The sequence below is a fragment of the Pongo abelii genome, chromosome 10 (assembly GCF_028885655.2).
Source record: "Pongo abelii isolate AG06213 chromosome 10, NHGRI_mPonAbe1-v2.0_pri, whole genome shotgun sequence".
Lineage (NCBI taxonomy): Eukaryota > Metazoa > Chordata > Mammalia > Primates > Hominidae > Pongo > Pongo abelii.
In genome coordinates this window covers 92,958,734-92,977,639 of record NC_071995.2, presented here as the reverse complement: position 1 = coordinate 92,977,639, position 18,906 = coordinate 92,958,734, and the positions used below count along the sequence as shown (strand labels likewise).

Sequence of the window (18,906 nt, the reverse complement as noted above, 5' to 3'; positions counted from 1 at the left end):
ACTTCTAAATAAAGACCCAAGACACTTCCAACATTAAACGTTGAAATAAATGTGAGCTATAATGTTTAAGAAAGATTAGTTAAAAAAAAAAAACAAGTAAGATAGTTACTTACCTAATTTTTGGTGAACCAGTGAGTGACAGTGGTCATAGTGGTGGTGGGTTAAACCAAGAAATAAATGTTTGCAAAGCAAAAAATATAAGGGACACCTCTTACTATCATGCAGTTCAAAAATAATCACAAATATGGCAGGCTTGATAAGAGTGCTTTTGTACTACCTAGTATTGTCATGCATTTACATGATTATATACTTTATTTGAAATTTCATTTTACAATAATTTGTATTCATTCATTCATTCATTTTCCAGCCTGCTCTAGGGTTCAGGCTTTCTGGTGGCTAGAGCCTATCCTGGCACGGAACCAACCCTGGACAGGATGACATTCCATTGCATGGTGCACTTAAATACACACCCATACTCATTCCTACTGGGACAATTTCAATCTGCCAGTGAATCTAACGTGCACATCTTTAGGACATGAGAAGAGGAAACTGGAGTACTTGGAAAATACAAACAAATGTTTACTTAATCTTTTTTGGTGAAGTGTCCATTTGAATGTTTTGCCCATTAAAAAAATTTTGATTGTTTATTTTCCTATCATTTAGTTTTGAGAGTTCTTTATTCTGGGTGCAAGTGCTTTATAAGATTTATGATTTGCAGTTTTTCCCCGAGTCTGGTATATCTTGTCATTTATGTAACAGTGGATTTTGAAGAGTAGTGGATTTTGAAGTTCTTACTTTTGATGAAATCCAGTTTGTCAGTTTTTTCTTTTATGGATTGTGCTTTTGGTGTTATATCTGAGACGTCTTAACCCAAGATCAAAATGATTTTCTCCTGTATTTTTTTTTAGGAGGTTTATAGTTTAGGTTTTTAATTCAGGCCTCTGATTTATTTTGATCCTATTTTTGTATATGGTGTGGGGAGCAGCTTGAAGTTCTTTGTGTGTGTGTGTGTGTGTGTGTGTGTGTGTGTGTGTGTATGGAAAAGGCAATTGTTCCGGGACCATTTGTTGAAAAGACTATCCTTTCTTCACTGAATTGACTGCATTTTTGTCAGAAATCAGTTGACTGTTTCTATTTGACTCTCTTTCTGGACAGTCTTTTTTGTTTAATGGATTTTTGTGACTGATGTAATACTACATAGTTTTGATTTCTGTGGCACTTTAATAAGTGAAGTCAGGTAATACAAGTCTTCTAACTTTGTTCTTTTTCAAAGTTTTTTTTTTTGGCTCTTCTAGGTCCCTTGTGTTTCCATGTGAATTTTAGAATCAGCTTGTTAATTTCTATGAAAACTATCTCGGTATTTTGAATGACACTGCATTGCATTTGGGAGAAATTAACATCTTAACAATATTGAATTTTCTGATCCACAAATATGGCGTATCTTGCTATTGTAACCTGCTTTTTAAAAACAATTATAAAATAGATATAGAGTCTCACTATGTTGCCCAGGCTGATCTTGAACTCCTGGGGTGAAGTGAGCCTCCCACCTCGACTTCCCAAAATGCTGAGATTATGGGCATGAGCCACCACACCTGGCCATGACCTGCTTTTTTAATAGTCTCTTTTTCCTTTGTAAACACCACTATTAAGTTAGTACCATGAGGATAAGAACTGATTCTATCCTCCATTCCTACCTGGAATTTAGGATGCACTCAGTAAACATTTACTGAATGACAAATAAAAGAAGATTCTTGAACATAAATGTTTGTGCATCTCTAATTAGTTTCTCAGGATTAATTCCTAAAATTAGAATTACTAAATGAAAAGATATATTCATTTCGAAAGCTTTTGCTTAGTAGACTGTCCTCCAGAATTTTTAACTTTTGAGGTAGAAATTTCTTTTCTTTTCTTTTTTGAGTTGGAGTTTTGTTCTTGTTGCCCAGGCTGGAGTACAATGGCCTGATCTCGGCTCACTGGAACCTCCGCATCCCACGTTCAAGTGATTATCCTGCCTCAGCCTCCCGAGTAGCTGGGATTACAGCTGACTGCCACCATGCCTGGCTAATTTTTGTATCTTTAGTCGAGAAAGGGTTTCACCACACTGGCCAGGCTGATCTTGAATTTCTGACCTCGGGTGATCTGCCCACCTCGGTCTCCCAAAGTACTGGGATTACAGGCATGAGCCACCACGCCCGGCCTGAGGTAGAAATTTCTTGATAACTAACTATAATGCATGCATAATTGGTTAGCAAACAGTGTTCTTGGTGACATCCTTCCCCAAGTTTTCTCTGAAATTACATTACAAGCCTATGGGAGAGTAGGATTCACATCATAGAAATTTTGTGGATCACTTTACTGTAATTAACAATTTACTGGAATTGGGAGCTATGAAGATGACCAAAACAGTAGAAGATTATATGTAGTTTTTCCTTTGAGGAGTTTATAGTTTCTTTGGAAAAGATAGTTTATATAGTTATAAAGCATCTGGAGGGGAAAAGTGCAGACGTTGTAGAATATAGAATAAATTAGTCCGGGCACAGTGGCTCACGCCTGTAATCCCAGCACTTTGGGAGGCCGAGGTGGGTGGATCACTTGAGGTCAGGAGTTCGAGACCAGCCTTGCCAACATGGTGAAACCCGGTCTCTAAAAATACAAAAAATAGCTGGGCGTGGTGTGTGCCTGTAATCCCAGCGACTTGGGAGGCTGAGGCAGGAGAATCACTTGAACCCGGGGGGCGGAGGTTGCAGTGAGCTGAGATTGCACCATTGTACTCTAGCCTGGGTGACAGGGTGAGGTTCCGTCTCAAAAAAATATATGTATATATAGAATAAATATCCTGGGGCAAGCACAAGGAAGGCAGGAACCTATAAAGCGCACGGGCAAAAGCCACTTTTTGTTCACTTTTAGAGCAACTAAAACTCTGAAAATAGTTTTGTGATTTTGCAGACTGCAGGGTTTCAAGTTTGACTCTGATTGTGATTTGTGGATTAATTGACAAGATTTAAGAAGGTATTTTAATTTGGCATACCTGTATGAACAAAGTTGTGAAGGCAAAGAGAAATGTGTTTGAGGGTCTGTAAACTTAATTGACTCTAGCAAAGGGGTCCTGAGGGTCTGTAAACTTAATTGACTCTAGCAAAGGGGTCCTGTGGGGCAGCAAAATGTTTGAATTTGTATAGGGAGCTGGCTGATATGGGGCTGTGAGTTTAGCTGGGAAATTTAGATTTGAGTCAGAAAAGAATAAGAATTATCATAGGAGTTATAGTGACGAAGGCAATGTATGAGAAAGATTGTTTTGGTGATATTTGTAGGCTATGTAAGAATGAGAAAAGACAAGTCTGGGACACTGTCTAGGAGGCTTCTGTTAAGTGTGAAATATTTAAGATTCGGCACTGGAGTGTGATGGCTCTCTAAATGCGGCAGAGTGATTAAATTCAACAAACAGATGAAGAAGAATCAGCAGGATTAATTTGTTACAAATAGAGGATTGAGGATGGGTAGTGGTTAAGAAATGAGAGGAGGATAGTGGTAACTGACTTTTTTAAGGAGACAAGTAGAAAATTTGAACCTAATGAACTGAATTTTTGTTAAGTTGATGTAGCGGATAAAATGTGATAACTTTTCCTCACCTATTACTAGATTCATGACTGAGACCCCTATAACAAAAGACAGATTATCAAGAGGAAAGCATACACATTTATTTAATGAAACCTTTACTTTATATGAGTCTTCAGAAATGAAGACTGAAAGAAACAGGGAAACCTTTCTTTCCGTGTTTTTTCTTAAAAAAAAAAAATCATTATTTCAATAGTTTTGGGGGAACAGGTGGTGTTTGGTTACATGGATAACTTATTTAGTGGTGATTTCTGAGATTTTGCTGCACCCATCACTTGAGCAGTGTACAGTGCACCCAGTGTGTAGTCTTTTAACCCTCACCCCCCTCCCTCCTTCCCCCCAGGTTCCCAGAATCCATTATATCATTCTTACGCCTTTGCATCCTCATAGCTTAGCTCCCACTTGTGAGAAGATACGGTGTTTGGTTTTCCATTCCTGAGTTATTTCATTTAGAATAATGGCCTCCAGTTCCATCTCGGTTGCTGTGAATAATGGCCTCCAATTCCATCTCAGTTTCTGTGAATGCCATTATTTCATTCCTTTTTATGGCTGAATAGTATTGCATTATATATATATATATATATATATATATATATATATATATGTATATGCCACATTTTCTTTATCTACTCATTGGTTGATGGGCATTTAGTCTGGTTCCATATTTTTGCAGTTGCAAATGTGCTGCTATAAACATGCATGTTCAAGTGTCTTTTTCATATAATGACTTCTTTTCCTCTGGGTAGATGCCCAATAGAGAGACTGCTGGATCAAACGGTAGTTCTACTTTTAGTGTTTTTTTTTTTTGGAGACGGAGTCTCGCTCTGTTGTCCAGGCTGGAGTGCAGTGGTGCGATCTTGGCTCACTGCAAGCTCCGTCTCGTGGGTTCATGCCATTCTCCTGCCTCAGCCTCCTGAGTAGCTGGGACTATAGGTGCCCACCACCACGCCCAGCTAATTTTTTGTATTTTTAGTAGAGACGGGGTTTCACCGTGTTAATCAGGATGGTCTTGATCTCCTCGCCTTGTGATCCACCTGCCTTGGCCTCCCAAAGTGCTGGGATTACAGGCATGAGCCACCGCGCCCAGCCTACTTTTCGTTCGTTAAGGAATTTCCACACTGTTTTCTATAGTGGTTGTACTAGTTTACCTTCCCACCAGCAGTGTAAAAGTGTTCCCTTTTCACTACATCCTCGTCACCATCTATTATTTTTTGATTTTTAAATTATGGCCATTCTTGCGGGAATAAAGTGGTAGTGCATTGTGGTTTTGATTTGCATTTCCCTGATAGTGATGTTGAACATTTTTTCATATGTCTGTTGGCCATTTGTATATCTTTTGAGAATTGTCTATTCATGTCCTTTCCCTAATTTTTGATGGGAATATTTGTTTTTTTCTTGCAGATTTGTTTGAGTTCCTCGTAGATTCTGGATATTAGTCCTTTGTGGGATGCATAGTTTGTGAATATTTTCTCCCACTCTGTGGGTTGCCTGTTCACTCTGCTGATTATTTCTTTTGCTGTGCAGAAGCTTTTTAGTTTCATTAAGTCCCATCCATTTATTTCATTTTTGTTGCGTTTGGTTCTTGGTCATGAACTCTTTGCCTAAGCCAATGTCTAGAAGAGTTTTTCTGATGTTATTTTCTAGAATTTTTATGGTTTCAGGTCTTAGATTTAAGTCTTTAATCCATCTTGAGTTGATTTTTGGGTAAGGTGAGAGTTGAGATTCCACTTTCATTCTTCTACATGTGGCTTGCCAATTGTCCCAGCACCATTTGTTGAATAGGTTGTCCTTTCTCTACTTTATGTTTTTGTTTGCTTTGTCAAATATCAGTTGGCTGTAAGTACTTGGCTTTGTTTCTGGGTTCTCTATTCTGTTCCATTGATCTATGTGCCTGTTTTTATGCCAGTACCATGCTGTTTTTGGTAACTATAGCCTTGGTATAGTTTGAAGTTGGGTAATGTGATACCTCCAGATTTGTTCTTTGTGCTTAGTCTTGCTTTGCAGGCCCTTTTTTGGTTTCGTATGAATTTTAGGATTTTTTTTCTAGATCTGTGAGGAATGATGGTGGTATTTTGATGGGAATTGCTTTGAATTTTTAGATTGCTTTTGGCAGTATGGTCATTTTCACAATATTGATTCTACCCATCCATGTGCATGGGATATATTTCCATTTGTTTGTGTCATCTGTGATTTCTTTCAGCTTTTTTTTTGGTAGTTTTCCTTGTCTTTTCGCCTCCTTGGTTAGGTATATTCCTAAGTATTTTATTTTATTTTTTGCAGCTATTGTAAAAGGGGTTGAGTTCTTGATTTGGTTCTCAGCTTGGTGGCTGTTGGTATACAGCAGAGCTACTCATCTGTGTACATCAATTTTGTATCCTAAAACTTTGCCGAATTCATTTACCAGTTTATAGGAGCTTTTTGGATGAGTCTTTAGGGTTTTCTAGGTATATGATCATATCATCAGCAAACTGCAACACTTTGACTTCATCTTTACCAATTTGGATGCTCTTGATTTCTTTCTCTTGTCTGATTGTTCTGGCTAGGACTTCCAGTACTGTGTTGAATAGAAGTGGTGAAAGTGGACATCCTTGTCTTGTTCTAGTTCTCGGGGAATGCTTTAAACTTTTCCCTGTTCAGTGTAATGTTGGCTGTGGGTTTGTCATAGATGGCTTTTATTATCTTAAGGTATGTCCCTTCTATGCCGATGTTGCAGACGGTTTTAATCATAAAGGGATCTGAATTTTGTCATGCTTTTTCTGCGTCTGTTGAGATGATGTGGTTTTTGTTTTTAATTCTGTTTATATGGTGTATTACATTTATTGACTTCCATTTGTTAAGCCAACCCTGCATCCCTGGTATAAAACCCACTTGATCATGGTGTATTTTCTTTTTGACATGCTCTTGGATTTGGTTAGCTAGTATTTTGTTGAGGATTTTTGCATCTATGTTCATCAGGGATATTGGTGTGTGGTTTTCTTTTTTTGTTATGTCCTTTCCTGGTTTTGGTATTAGGGTAATACTGGCTTCATAGAATGATTTAGGGAGGATTCCCTCTTTGTCTGTGTTTTGGAATAGCTTCAGTAGGATTCATACCAATTCTTCTTTGAATGTCTGATAGAATTCAGCTGTGAATCCATCTGGTCCTGGACTTTTTTTTTTGGTTGGCATTTTTTTTTTGTTTATTACTATTTCAATATTGCTACTTGTTATTGACCTGTACAGAGTTTGTTTCTATTTGTTCCTAGTTTAATCTAGGAGGGTTGTATCTTTTCAGGAATTTATCCGTCTCCTCTAGGTTTTCTAGTTTGTGTACATAAAGATGTTCATAGTAGCCATACAAAAGCACAGTCTTTTGTATTTCTGTGGTATCACTTTTGATATCTCCTATTTTGTTTCTAATTGAGCTGTTTGGATCTACTCTCTTCTCTTGGTAATCTCGCTAATGGTCTGTCGATTTTGTCTTTTCAAAGAGCCAGCTTTTTGTCTCATTTATCTTTTGTATTTTTTTTTTGTTGTTGTTGTTGTTGTTTCAATTTCATTTAGTTCTGATCTTTGTTATTTCTTTTCTTCTGCTGGGTTTTGGTTTGGTCTGTTCTTGTTTCTCTAATTCTGTGAGGTGTGAGGTTAGATAGTCTATTTCTGCTTTTTCAGACTTTTTGATGTAGACATTGATTGCTATGAACTTTCCTCTTAGCACCACTGTTTTTGCTGTATTGCAGAGGGTTGATAGGTTGTGTCACTGTTATCGTTCAGTTCAAAGAATTTTAAAATTTCCATCTTGATTTCATTGTTGACCCAGAGGTCATTCAGGAGCAGGTTTAAATTTCCGTATATTTGTATAGTTTTGAAGCTTCCTTTGGAGTTATTTTCTAATTTTATTCTGCCGTGGTCTTAGAGAATATTTGATATAATTTTGATTTTCTTAAATTTATTGAGACTTGTTTTGTGGTCTATCTTGGAGAATGTTCCATGTGTTGATGAAAAGAATATATTCTGCAATTGTTGGGTAGAATGTTCTGTAAATATCTGTTAAGTCCATTTGTTTTAGGGTATAGTCCGTTGTTTCCTTGTTGACTTTCTGTCTTAATGACTTGTCTAGTGCTGTTAGTGGAGTATTGAAGTCTCTCACTGTTTTGTTGCCATGTATCTCATTTCTTAGGTCTAGTAGTAATTGTTTTGTAAATTTGGGAGCTCCAGTGTTAGGTGCATATGTTTTTGGGATTGTGATATTTTCCTGTTGGACTAATCCTTTTATCATTATATAATGTCTCTCTTTGTCTTTTTAAACTGTTGTTGCTTTAAAGTTTGTTTTGTCTGATATAAGAATAGCTGTTCCTGCTCACGTTTGGTTTCCATTTGCGTGGAATATCTTTTTCCATCCCTTTACCTTATAAGTTTATATGAGTCCTTATGTATTAGGTGAGTCTCTTGAAGGCACCAGATACTTGGTAGATTTTTATCCATTCTGCTGTTCTGCATCTTTTTTTTTTTTTTTTTCTTTTTTTAAATTGAGACAGTCTCACTCAGTCGCCCAGGCTAGAGTGCAATGACATGATCTCGGCTCACTGCAACCTCTGCTGCCTGGGTTCAAGTGATTCTCGTGCCTGTGCCTCCCGAGTAGCTGGGTTTACAGGCACCTGCCACCATGCCTGGGTAATTTTTTTGTATTTTTAGTAGAGACGGGCTTTTGTCATGTTGGCCAGGCTGGTCTTGAACTCCTGACCTCAGGTGATCTGCCCCCTTTGGCCTCCCAAAGTGCTGGGATTACAGGTGTGAGCCACTGTGCTGGCCTCTGTATCTTTTCAGTGGAACATTTAGGCAATTTACATTCAACATCAGTATTGAGATGTGAGATACTATTTTATTCATCATACTAGTTGTTGCCTAATTACCTTTTTTTGTTTGCGTTGTGTTATTGTTCTGTAGGTCCTGTGAGATTTATGCTTTAAGGAAGGTTCTATTTTGATGTTTTGAGATTGTTTCAAGAGTCAGAACTCCTTTTAGCAGTTCTTGTAGTGCTGGCTTGGCAGTGGTGAATTCTCTGAGCATTTGTTTGTCTGAAAAAGACTTTATTGCTCTTTCATTATAAAATTTAGTTTTGCTAGATATGGAATTATTGGCTGATAATTTTTTGTTTAAGGAGACTAAAGATAGGACCCAATTCCTTCTAGCTTGTAGGGTTTCTGCTGAGAAATCTGCTGTTAATCTGTTAGGTTTTCCTTTGTAGGTTACCTGATGCTTTTGCCTCACAGCTGTTAAGATTCTTTCCTTTGTCTTGACTTTAGATAACCTGATGACTGTGTGCCTAGGTGATCTTTTTGTGATGAATTTCCTGGGTGTTCTTTGAGCTTCTTGTATTTGTGTGTGTGTGTGTGTGTGTGTGTGTGTGTGTGTTGTGATGAATTTCCTGGGTGTTCTTTGAGCTTCTCGTATTTGTTTGTGTGTGTGTGTGTGTGTGTGTGTGTGTGTGTTTTAGACCAAGTCTTGCTCTGTCGCCCAGGCTGGAGTGCAGTGGCACGATCTTGGCTCATTGTAGCCTCCACCTTCGAGGTTCAGGTGATTGTCCTGCCTCAGCCTCCTAGTAGCTGGGACTACAGGCCCACGCCACCATGCCTAGGTAATTTTTTTTTTTTTTTTTAGTTTAGTTGGGATTTCACCATTTTGGCCAGGCTGGTCTCAAACTCCTGACCTTGAGTGATCCTCCTGCCTTGGCCTCCCGAAGTGCCGGATTACAGGCATGAGCCACTGCGCCTGGCCAAGCTGCTTGTATTTGGATGTCTAGATTGCTATCAAAACCGGGGAAGTTTTCCTCAATTATTCCCTCAAATAGTTTCCTAAACTTTTAGATTTCTCTTCTTCCTTAGGGACAGCAATTATTCTTATGTTGGGTCTTTTAACATCCCAAGTTTCTTGGAGGTTTTATTCATTTTTTAAAATAATTTTTTCTTCTCTTTTCTTTTCTTTTTTCTTTTTTTTTTTTTTTTTGAGATGGAGTCTCCCTCTGTTGCCCAGGCTGGAGTGCAGTGGCGCGATCTTGGCTCACTGCAACCTCCTCCCGGGTTCAAGTGATTCTCCTGCCTCAGCCTCCCGAGTAGCTGGGACTACAGGCGCACGCCACCGCGCCTGGCTAATTTTTGTATTTTTAGTGAAGATGGGATTTCACCATGTTAGCCAGGATGGTCTTGATCTCCTGACCTTGTGGTCCACCTGCCTCGGCCTCCTGAGGTGCTGGGATTATAAGCTGAGCCCCTGCTCCCAGCCAAAATTATTTTTTCTTTGTCTTTGTCAGATTGGGTTAATTCGAGAGCCCTGTCTTTGAGCTCTAAAGTTCTTTCTTCTACTTGTTCAATTCTGTTGTTGGAACTTTTCAGTGTATTTTGCATTTCTCTAAGTGTGTATTTAATTTCCAGAAGTTGTGGTTGTCTTTTTTTTATGATGTATGTTTCTCTGGAGACTTTTTCATCCATATCCTGTTTTTTATTTTATTTTTTTATTTGTTCAAGTTGGTTTTCACTTTTCTCTGGTGCCCCCTTGAGTAGCTTAATAATCAACCTTCCAAATTCTTTATCTGGCAATTCAGAGATTTGTTCTTGTTTTGGATCCATTGCTGGAGAGCTAGTGTGATCTTTTGGGGGTGTTATCAAACTTTGTTTTACCATATTACCAGAATTACTTTCCTGGTTCCTTTTCATTTGTATGTTTCAGTGGAAAGATCTGGAACTGAAGGACTGCTGTTCAGATTTTTTTTTTGTCCCACAAGGTGATTCCTTGATGTGGAGTCACCCCCTTCCCCTAGGGATGGGGCTTCCTAGGAGCCAGACTGAGGTGATTGTTATTACCGTTCTGGGTCTAGCCACCCAGCAGGGTTACTGGGCCCCAGGCTGGTGCTGGCGAATGTCTGCAAGTTGTCTTGTGATATAATCTGTCTTCAGGTCTCCCAGCTGTGGATACCAGCACCTGCTCTAGTGGAGGTGGCAGGAGAGTGAATGCTGGTTAGGCTAGCAGTTGAAGTTGTCATGTGGACAGGCTCAGGACCTCTGATTAGCCAGGGTGTTGCAGGCAGTTGAATTAGCTGTTGTTTTCTCCTTTGGAACAGAGTTGTTCTGTTATGAGTTGCTGAAATGGCTTGAGTTGGTTGGCCTCCAGTCAGGAAGTGGCAATTTCAAGAGAGGAGCAGCTGCAGTAGTAGAAGGGGGATATAATCTTACCCTACATTGGCAGGATAAGTACTGGGGTTTCTCAGATGATGGACAGGCCCATAGAGCTCCCGAGAGTTCATGTCTTCTGAGTTTTTTGGCTGTCTTGTGGCATTTGCAGCAGTAAGCTGCTTTTTTCAAAGGGTCTGTCTCTCTGTTTTTTTGTGAACAGTCATGCAGAAGTATCATAAGAGGACAAATGGGTATGCTCTAGCAGTAACAAACTGGGGGAAACAGTAAGTCCTGTTTGTTCAGATTCCTCTTTGTGTGTTCTTTCCTACAGGTATAGGGAGGACCCCTCTGGATTGAGGATCTTATGATGTGCTTTAGAGGAAGGTGAGATAAACCTTGCTTCTGCTTTTTTCTCAAATGCCAAGGTGCCATATTTTGGGTAGCCTGTCTTAAATCCCATCTTTGGGCTTCTGTTATAGATAGAACATGTAAGTAGAGGGGGATTCATAAGCAGAGAGAGGTTAGGAACTAGGGTGCAAATTTCAGTGTCATTCAGATAAAGTAATAGATGAAGCTTTGAGAGGTGCAGCTTGACTTTTCTTACAAGATGGGAATAAGGGACCAGAGAATAAGGAAGAGTGTTTAATAATTTCAGTTCAAGTGAAGGGACTAGTATAATGCTTTATACAGGTTGAGGATCCCTAATCCCATAATCCAGAATGCTCTAAAATCTGAAACTTTTTGAGCACCAACATGACACCATGTGGAAAATTTCAAACCTGACCTCATGTGATGGGTTGCAGTCAAAATGCAGGCATACAACATGCAGTTTATTAAGCACCTTCAAGGGAAAAATAAAATTACCTTCAGGCTATGTGTATGTATAAGGTATATATGGAACATAAATGAATTTTATGTTTAGACTTGTGTCCCATCCCCAAGATACTCATTATGTATATGCAAATATTCTAAAATCTGAAAAAATTCAAAATCTGAAATCCTTCTGGTCCCAGGCATTTTACATAAGGGATATTCAACTTGTATTTACAGTTAGTAAAGTGCTTTTGCCTACCTAATATTGTGACATTTTTAGAAGTTTGATTTTTCAAACTTAATTTTTCAAATGTATTATTATACTTGTACACATTAACTCATTACTATGGTTTTTAACTTTCCTATTTGCTAAACCAGTTTTCTTACGTCTCTGCTGTAAAAAATATTTTCTAAGATAATTTGTATAACTTGAAAAGTCTTACCACAAGGTGTCATTGTAACCTATAAAAAGAATTTCCATGTAAACATTTGCGTTATCATTTGTACAATTTACATTTTTTTGTGTTTAAACATTTTTTTGTTTCATATCTGTTTCTTATTTTTTAATTGTATCCTAATAGATTGTGTATCTCTTGTATTAAAGGAAAAAATAAAATAGCTCATGTTCTTGAGTTCTCATATTTTTGCACAAACATATGCTTTCCACCCACAAATTCTTTAAGAGTGTGTTGCTATAGAGATGATTTGTTTGAAGGAAAGAATGAGGAGGAGTAGCAGCAGGTGGACATTTAAGGAACAAAATCCTTATTTTATGTCTTTGTTCCCGACAGAGCCAGCTTTAGAGTTTGCCCCTCTGCTTATGAAATCCCTATGGAAGAAAGGTGGATATTCTGAGTGTTTTACAGTGATGGTATTTGCGGTTTACTAAGATTCATTTGCCAAAGGTCAGTGTACGGGATTCCTCATTCTTATGTAGGATTAGTGCTTGAAGTAATTGTAATCTTTGAAACAACCTTTCTTTCACTTTAACTGGATTCCATTTTAGTGTTTATTCTTTGCTTTCCTATCTCGGTTTCCTGATAGGCCTTTTAACTAGTGACATTAAAATACTTTTTGCTGGGGGATGGGTATAGGTATCTAATTATTAACTCCTGCTCTTGCTGCCCCCAAATTAATTTTCTTTTCTTTTCTTTTCTTTTTTTTTGATGCAGGGTCTCACCTTGTCACCCAGGCTGGAGTGCGGTGGTGTGATCTCGGCTCACTGCAGCCTTGACCCTCCTGGGCTCAAGCAGTCTTCCCACCTCAGCCTCCTGAGTAGCTGGGACCATAGGCACATGCTACCACACCTGGCTAATTTTTGTATTTTTCTTAGAAACAGGCTTTCACCATGTTGCCCAGGCTGTTCTTGAACTCCTGAGCTCAAGCCATCTGCCTGCCTTGACCTTCTAAAGTGCTAGGATTATAGGTGTGAGCCACTGCGCCTGGCTTCAAATTAATTTTCAAGATTATTGACTACCTGCTGCTACTGTCTTAGTTAAGGCCCTCATTATTACTTTCCTGGACCTTTGATCTCCTTTTCTTTTTCTCTTTCTTCTGTTCCTCCTTCTCAAATCTATCCTCTGCAAATAAATGACTTATTTTTCTGAAATGTAAATGTGAGTCTACCCTGTAATGTCTTCTATCCATCTAAAAGTTTAAAATCTTTCATTGGCTCTCCAAGACCATGGAATAAACTCCAGTCTTCTGCATGTGGCCTTCAAGGCCCTACCTTACCTCCCTAGGGTGTTCTCCTCTCCCCTGCCCTCCACCCCTAATGTTCTTCTTCTTAATCTCCATGACTTTGCACTTGATGTTTCTTCCTTGCATCCCTTTGTTAATTTTAGCTGCTGCTTTGTGAAGTTTTCCCTGGCAGCTTCACTAGCAGAATTAGGGTTCTCTCCCTTGTCCATTCATACTACTGGTAAATATGTTATAATATTTTATAATTTTTTTAAGTTCCTCTTTTTTTAAATTGGCACATAATTTACATATTTATGAGGTACATGTGTATTTGTTACATGCATAGAATGTGTAATAATCAAGTCAGGGTACTTGGGGTATTCATCACCTTGAGTATCATTTCTATATGTTGGGAACATTTAAAGTCCTCTCTTGTAGCTACTTTGAAATATATATGATTCAAATTAATTATTAACTGTACTGTGCTCTGCAACATTAGAACTTGATTCATTAACCAACCTCCCTTTATCCCACCTTCCCCCACACACATACTTCCTGGCCTTTGATACCATTTTATTCTCTACCTCCATGAGATCAACTTTTTTTAGGCTCCCACATGAGTTAGAACATGTGATATTTGTCTTTTTGTGCCTGGCTTATTTCACTTATTGTAATGATCTCCAGCTTTATCCATATTGCTACAAATGACATGATTTCATTCTTTCTCATAGCTGAATGGTATTTCACCATGTATATATACCACATTTAAAAAAAAATCAGTTCAGGCCAGGGGCGGTGGCTGACGCCTGTAATCCCAGCACTTTGGGAGGCCGAGGCGGGCGGATCACAAGGCCAGGAGATTGAGACTATCCTGGCTAACACGGTGAAACTCTGTCTCTACTAAAAATACAAAAAAAAATTAGCCAGGTGTGGTGGCGGGAGCCTGTAGTCCCAGCTACTCGGGAGGCTGAGGCAGGAGAATGGCGTGAACCCGGGAGGCAGAGCTTGCAGTGAGCTGAGATCGCGCCACTGCACTCCAGCCTGGGCTACAGAGCGAGACTCCATCTCAAAAAAAAAAAAAAAAGTTCCTCCATTAATGGACACTTATGTTGATTCTGTATCTTTGCTATTGTGAATAGTGCTGCAATAACCTGAGTCCAGCTATCCCTTTGACATGCTGATATCTTTTCCTTTGAATAAATACCCCATTGTGGGATTACTAGATTGTATACTAGTTCTATTTTTAGTTTTTTGAGAAATCTTCATGCTGTTTTTCATAGTAGCTGTACTAATTTACATTCGTACCAGCAGCATATAAGAGTTCCCTTTTTCTCCACATCCTTGCCAGCATCTGTTGTTATTTTTTTATAGTAGCCATTCTAATTGGGATAAGATGATATGTTGCTGTGGTTTTGATTTGCATTTCCCTGGTAATTAGTGATGTTGAGCATTTTTTCATATACCCATTGGTCATTTGTATGTATTCTTTTGAGAAATGTTTATTTGTGGCCTTTACCCACTTGTTAATGAGGCTTTTTTTTTTTTTTTTTTTTTTTTTTTTTTTACTGTTAAGTTTTGATTTCCTTGTATATTCCAGGTATTAGTCCCTTGTCAGGTAAATGGTTTGCAAATATTTTCTCCCATTCAGTGGGTTTTTTCTTCACTCTGTTGATTGTTTCCTTTGCTGTGTTGAAGCTTTTTAGTTTAATATAGTCCCACTTGTCTATTTTTGTTCTTGTTTTCTGTGCTTTTGAAGTGTTAGCCATACTATCTTTGCTGAGACCAATGTCCTGAAGTGTTTTCCCTATGTTTTCTTCTAGTAATTTTATAGTCTTGGGTCTTACGTTTGCATCTTTAATCCATCTTGAGTTGATTTTTGTATATGTGAGAGGTAGGGATCCAATTTAATTTTTCTGCATATGGATATTCAATTTTCCCAGCACCATTTATTGAAGGGGGCATTCTTTTCCAAGCATATGTCCTTAGTGCCTTTGTCAAAACCAGATGGATATTTGTGAATTTCTTTCTGGGTGTAATAATGTTTCCTTTGTATATCTGGGTGCTCTTGTGTTGGGTGCATATGGTTTAGAATTGTTATCCTCTTGCTGAATTGATCCTCTATTATATCATGACCTTTGTCTGTTTTTACTGTTTTTGACTTAAAGCCTGTTTTAACAGATATATGTGTAGCTACTCCTACTCCTGCTCCCTTTTAGTTTCTGTTTGCATATAATGTCTTTTTCCATCCCTTTACTTTCAGTCTGTGTGTTTTTATAGGTGAAATGAATTTCGCTGTTTTTGGAATTCTCTTTTTGTCTTTGATTTTTGACAGTTTGACTATAACGTGCTTTGTGGAAGACCTTTCTGCATTGTATTTGGGAATCTCTGAGCCTCTTGTATCTGGATGTTTAAATCCCTTGCTAGACTTCGGAAGTTTTTATCCGTTATTTCATTAAGTAGGTTTTCTATGCATTTTATTTTCTCTTTGCCTTCTGAGACTCTGAGAATATTTAGTTGCCTTATGGTGCCCATATGTCACAAAGGCTTTGCTCACTGTTTTTTATTCTTCTTTATCTTTTGTCTGATTGGGTTATTTGAAAGACCTATCTTCAGGTTCTGAGATTCTTTCTTCTGCTTGATCTAGTCTGTTGTTGAAGCTTTCCAATGTATTTTGTATTTCACTCAGTGAAGTCTTCAGTTCCAGAATTTGATTCTTTTTTTTTTAATGATACCTATCTTTTTCATAAATTTCTCATTCATATTCTAGGAATTGTTTTTCTGATTTCTTTATGTTATTTTTCAGTATTCTCTTGTATCTCACTGAGCTTCTTTAAAATCAATATTTTAAATTCTTTTTCCAGAATTTTGTGAGTTTATTTTTGATTGGGATTTGTTGCTGGAGAATTATTGTGTTACTTTGGAGGTATGATATTTTCTTGCTGTGATGTTAGTAGCTGGGTGGGTGAGCCCAATCTCAGGTTCCTGGGAAGAGTCCTTAGTTGCCAATGGCAGCTGAGTTGTGTGATCTCCAGGCCTCTGGATTGTGTGCTCTGGCATGGAGGGGTGGGCGAGGCCAGGTGGGCTTGTCTTTAGACTCCCCAGTGGTGCGTATAGGTGCTGGCTGTGTTAGGAAGGGGTGGGGTGATCCTTAGGCCCCTGGCACAATGTTCATGTTGTGAGAGGCAGTGTCTGTGCTGCAGCCCTACTGCTGGGGAGGGCAGAGTTGCTTTCAGTGATACCAGCTATATGCAGGCAAGTATTAGGAACATGCATTTCACTTGCATTTTAGCCCTGGTGGTGGCAGACCATACTTGGCTTGTGTTTCAGCCCTGGCGGTGCAGCCTGTGTTTCACTCACATTTTAGTCCTGGTGGTGGCAGCTCATGCTTGGCTTGTGCTTTAGCCTGGGCAGTGGAAGCTCATGCTTTGCTTATTCCTTAGTCCTGGTAGCACAGTGATGGCAGCTGTGGGTGAGGGACTCCGGACACATGAAAATGAGTGGTGGCTCCACTGCTGGAAGCAGTGGGTGAGATTGGAGCCAGAGGCATGCACTTTGGCCCCAGCATCAGGAACCAGGCATGGTGGTAACTGTGGGCTGGGTATGTCAGTGGGACTCCAGGGATGTGAAGAGACAGGTGCTGTTAAGCCCAAGCACAAGGTGCAGTCTGTTGGGACTGGGTTCTCAAAATGGTGTCTTACTATAGCTGCAGGACTGGGATGGAGAGTGGAGAGGTTGGTGTGCCCCAGCGTGAGCTCCCTCTCTGGAGCAGTGCTGTTGTGCACTCTTCATGCAGCTCCCTTTGTTAGTTTCAGGGCCTATGAGGGTCCAGGGCCTCTACTGTGGCTAGGATTGCAGGTATCCATGGTGGGAATGTGGACCCCTGGGCATCTCTCATTTACCCTTTCCCCAGATTGGGGAGTCTCTCCAGGCTCTTAGCTAATCTCAGATAAGCAGGCTGCCTCACTTCTCTCTCCTTCCTTGATTTAGGTGTTTCCTGTTACCTCTTTGTTGAATACCTTAATGTTTTACAACTTAAAAACTTTTTGTATTTATGACTTTGAATAGGTAATATGTGCACATGGTAAAAAAATTTTAAGTCCAGAAAGTTTAAATAGTCCATTTTCTCTCATCCTTATTCAGTCAGCAATTGTTGGTTAACGAGTATATTCCACTGACCATCATAAACTCCTTGAGGACAAGGATTTTCTTTTATTTATTTGTGTATTCCTGTATCCAACAAAGTGTCTAGCATATTAAAGGTACTTAGAAAATATCCATGGAGTACTCTGAATATGGGCAGGCTCTTCTTTCCTCATGAGAAGTGTGCTTGACTTGACGGTCTGTATATTTTTTTATATCTCTCAAAACTCTTTTACTATAAGTAGACCATTCAGTAAATATGGTATAGTAGTCACTTAATAAATATTGGTTGTTTAATCAGTTTTTAAAAGTATATGGTTTTAACATTAACCTGTGTGTCTTGAGGATGGCTTTTATTTATCTCCTTTTTCTGGCTGTGAAAAATTTTATACTTGCTTTGTGACAGATTCAAAATAATGAAGAGAATGTTTGTGTTAACTGCAGTAAAATATCAGTTAAACTCAGTTTTAAGTATCAATTTATCTTTAACTTTTCAGATTAAGGCATAAATCTCATGGAAATAAAATTAAATCAGTATTTACTTAAAAAACAATTTTCAGGATATGCTGTTGCATCAGTAGACAATCTTTATTGTGTATTAGCAGCCATATTATGGGTAGCCTTTTCTATTTCAGAAGAAAGGTGGGACTGTGAGCAAAGAAGAATATACAACTCACACAGAGGTGCTAAGTGCTCATAAATCTTCTGGAAAGTCCCCATGTTATTGTAACAGACCTTACATTAAGAAATGTTAAAATGAATTCGGACAAGAATCATTTTTGCCTTTCAGATCACAACTTTCAGAGACTTTGGTAATTTACACTAAGCATTTGAGGTTGACTCATTACTATGTCCTACTTTCTAGAATTCTTTTGTGTGAATTAAGCTGTGCAGAAGCAGACAGTATAATCGTAAAAATAGAATAACATTTTAATTTAGAGTGCTTGGTGGTTGATTGCTAACCACTTGAATACATATCTTCTTCCTTTTCTCATTCCTTGCTCTCTCTTGTTTCTTTCTAAATCACAATTACAGAGCCTGGCACCTTACCAGGGCTTTGAAGGGTCTGCTCCCAGCTGCACTTCAGGTTCTGGCAGGGCGTCAAGTTGTGACTTTTTTTTGTACGCAAGACATCCTGGATGGCTATCCAAAGGCTGTTTGGGTGACTAGTGCAGGATTATCTCTGGATTTTGAAGAAATTCATTTCTAATGTTTTGTTTATAAGTAAAGTAAATGCCTGGTGTAGGTCCTCCCTAGACTTTTAATGTTGTTTTTAAAAAACATCATTCACTTTGAGGGCATGTAGTATTTGAAACATTGTTTTGAAATATTCAAAGGCATAGCATGTGCTTTTAATGGAATGTGTTTTGGAAGCTTTCCATGAGCATCAGCAGCTGTGCTTTTTTGAATATTTTGAATTACCGTACTTTGGGGCAGACATTGTACTACTCACTGCTTAAAAAATACAGTGCCTATGCAAAATAAAATGTCATATAGAGGTCTGTAAAGC

The 18,906-nt window shown here is 38.6% G+C and overlaps 1 protein-coding gene across 19 annotated transcripts in view; it reads left to right on the top strand.

The window, feature by feature from the left end:
* CEP83 (centrosomal protein 83) overlaps window positions 1-18,906 on the top strand; it is a 165,818-nt gene that overhangs the window by 17,654 nt on the left and 129,258 nt on the right. For 10 of the 19 annotated variants that reach the window (XR_010135669.1, XR_010135667.1, XR_010135666.1 and 7 more), the window contains exons 2-3: window positions 11,095-11,147; window positions 12,368-12,481. The exons of 4 other annotated variants lie outside the window; for them this stretch is intronic. The gene's annotated coding sequence lies outside the window, so the exon portion shown is untranslated. The remainder of the gene's footprint in view (window positions 1-11,094; window positions 11,148-12,367; window positions 12,482-18,906) is intronic. 5 more of the 19 variants (XM_054527497.1, XM_063711856.1, XM_063711855.1 and 2 more) reach the window with 1 other exon arrangement.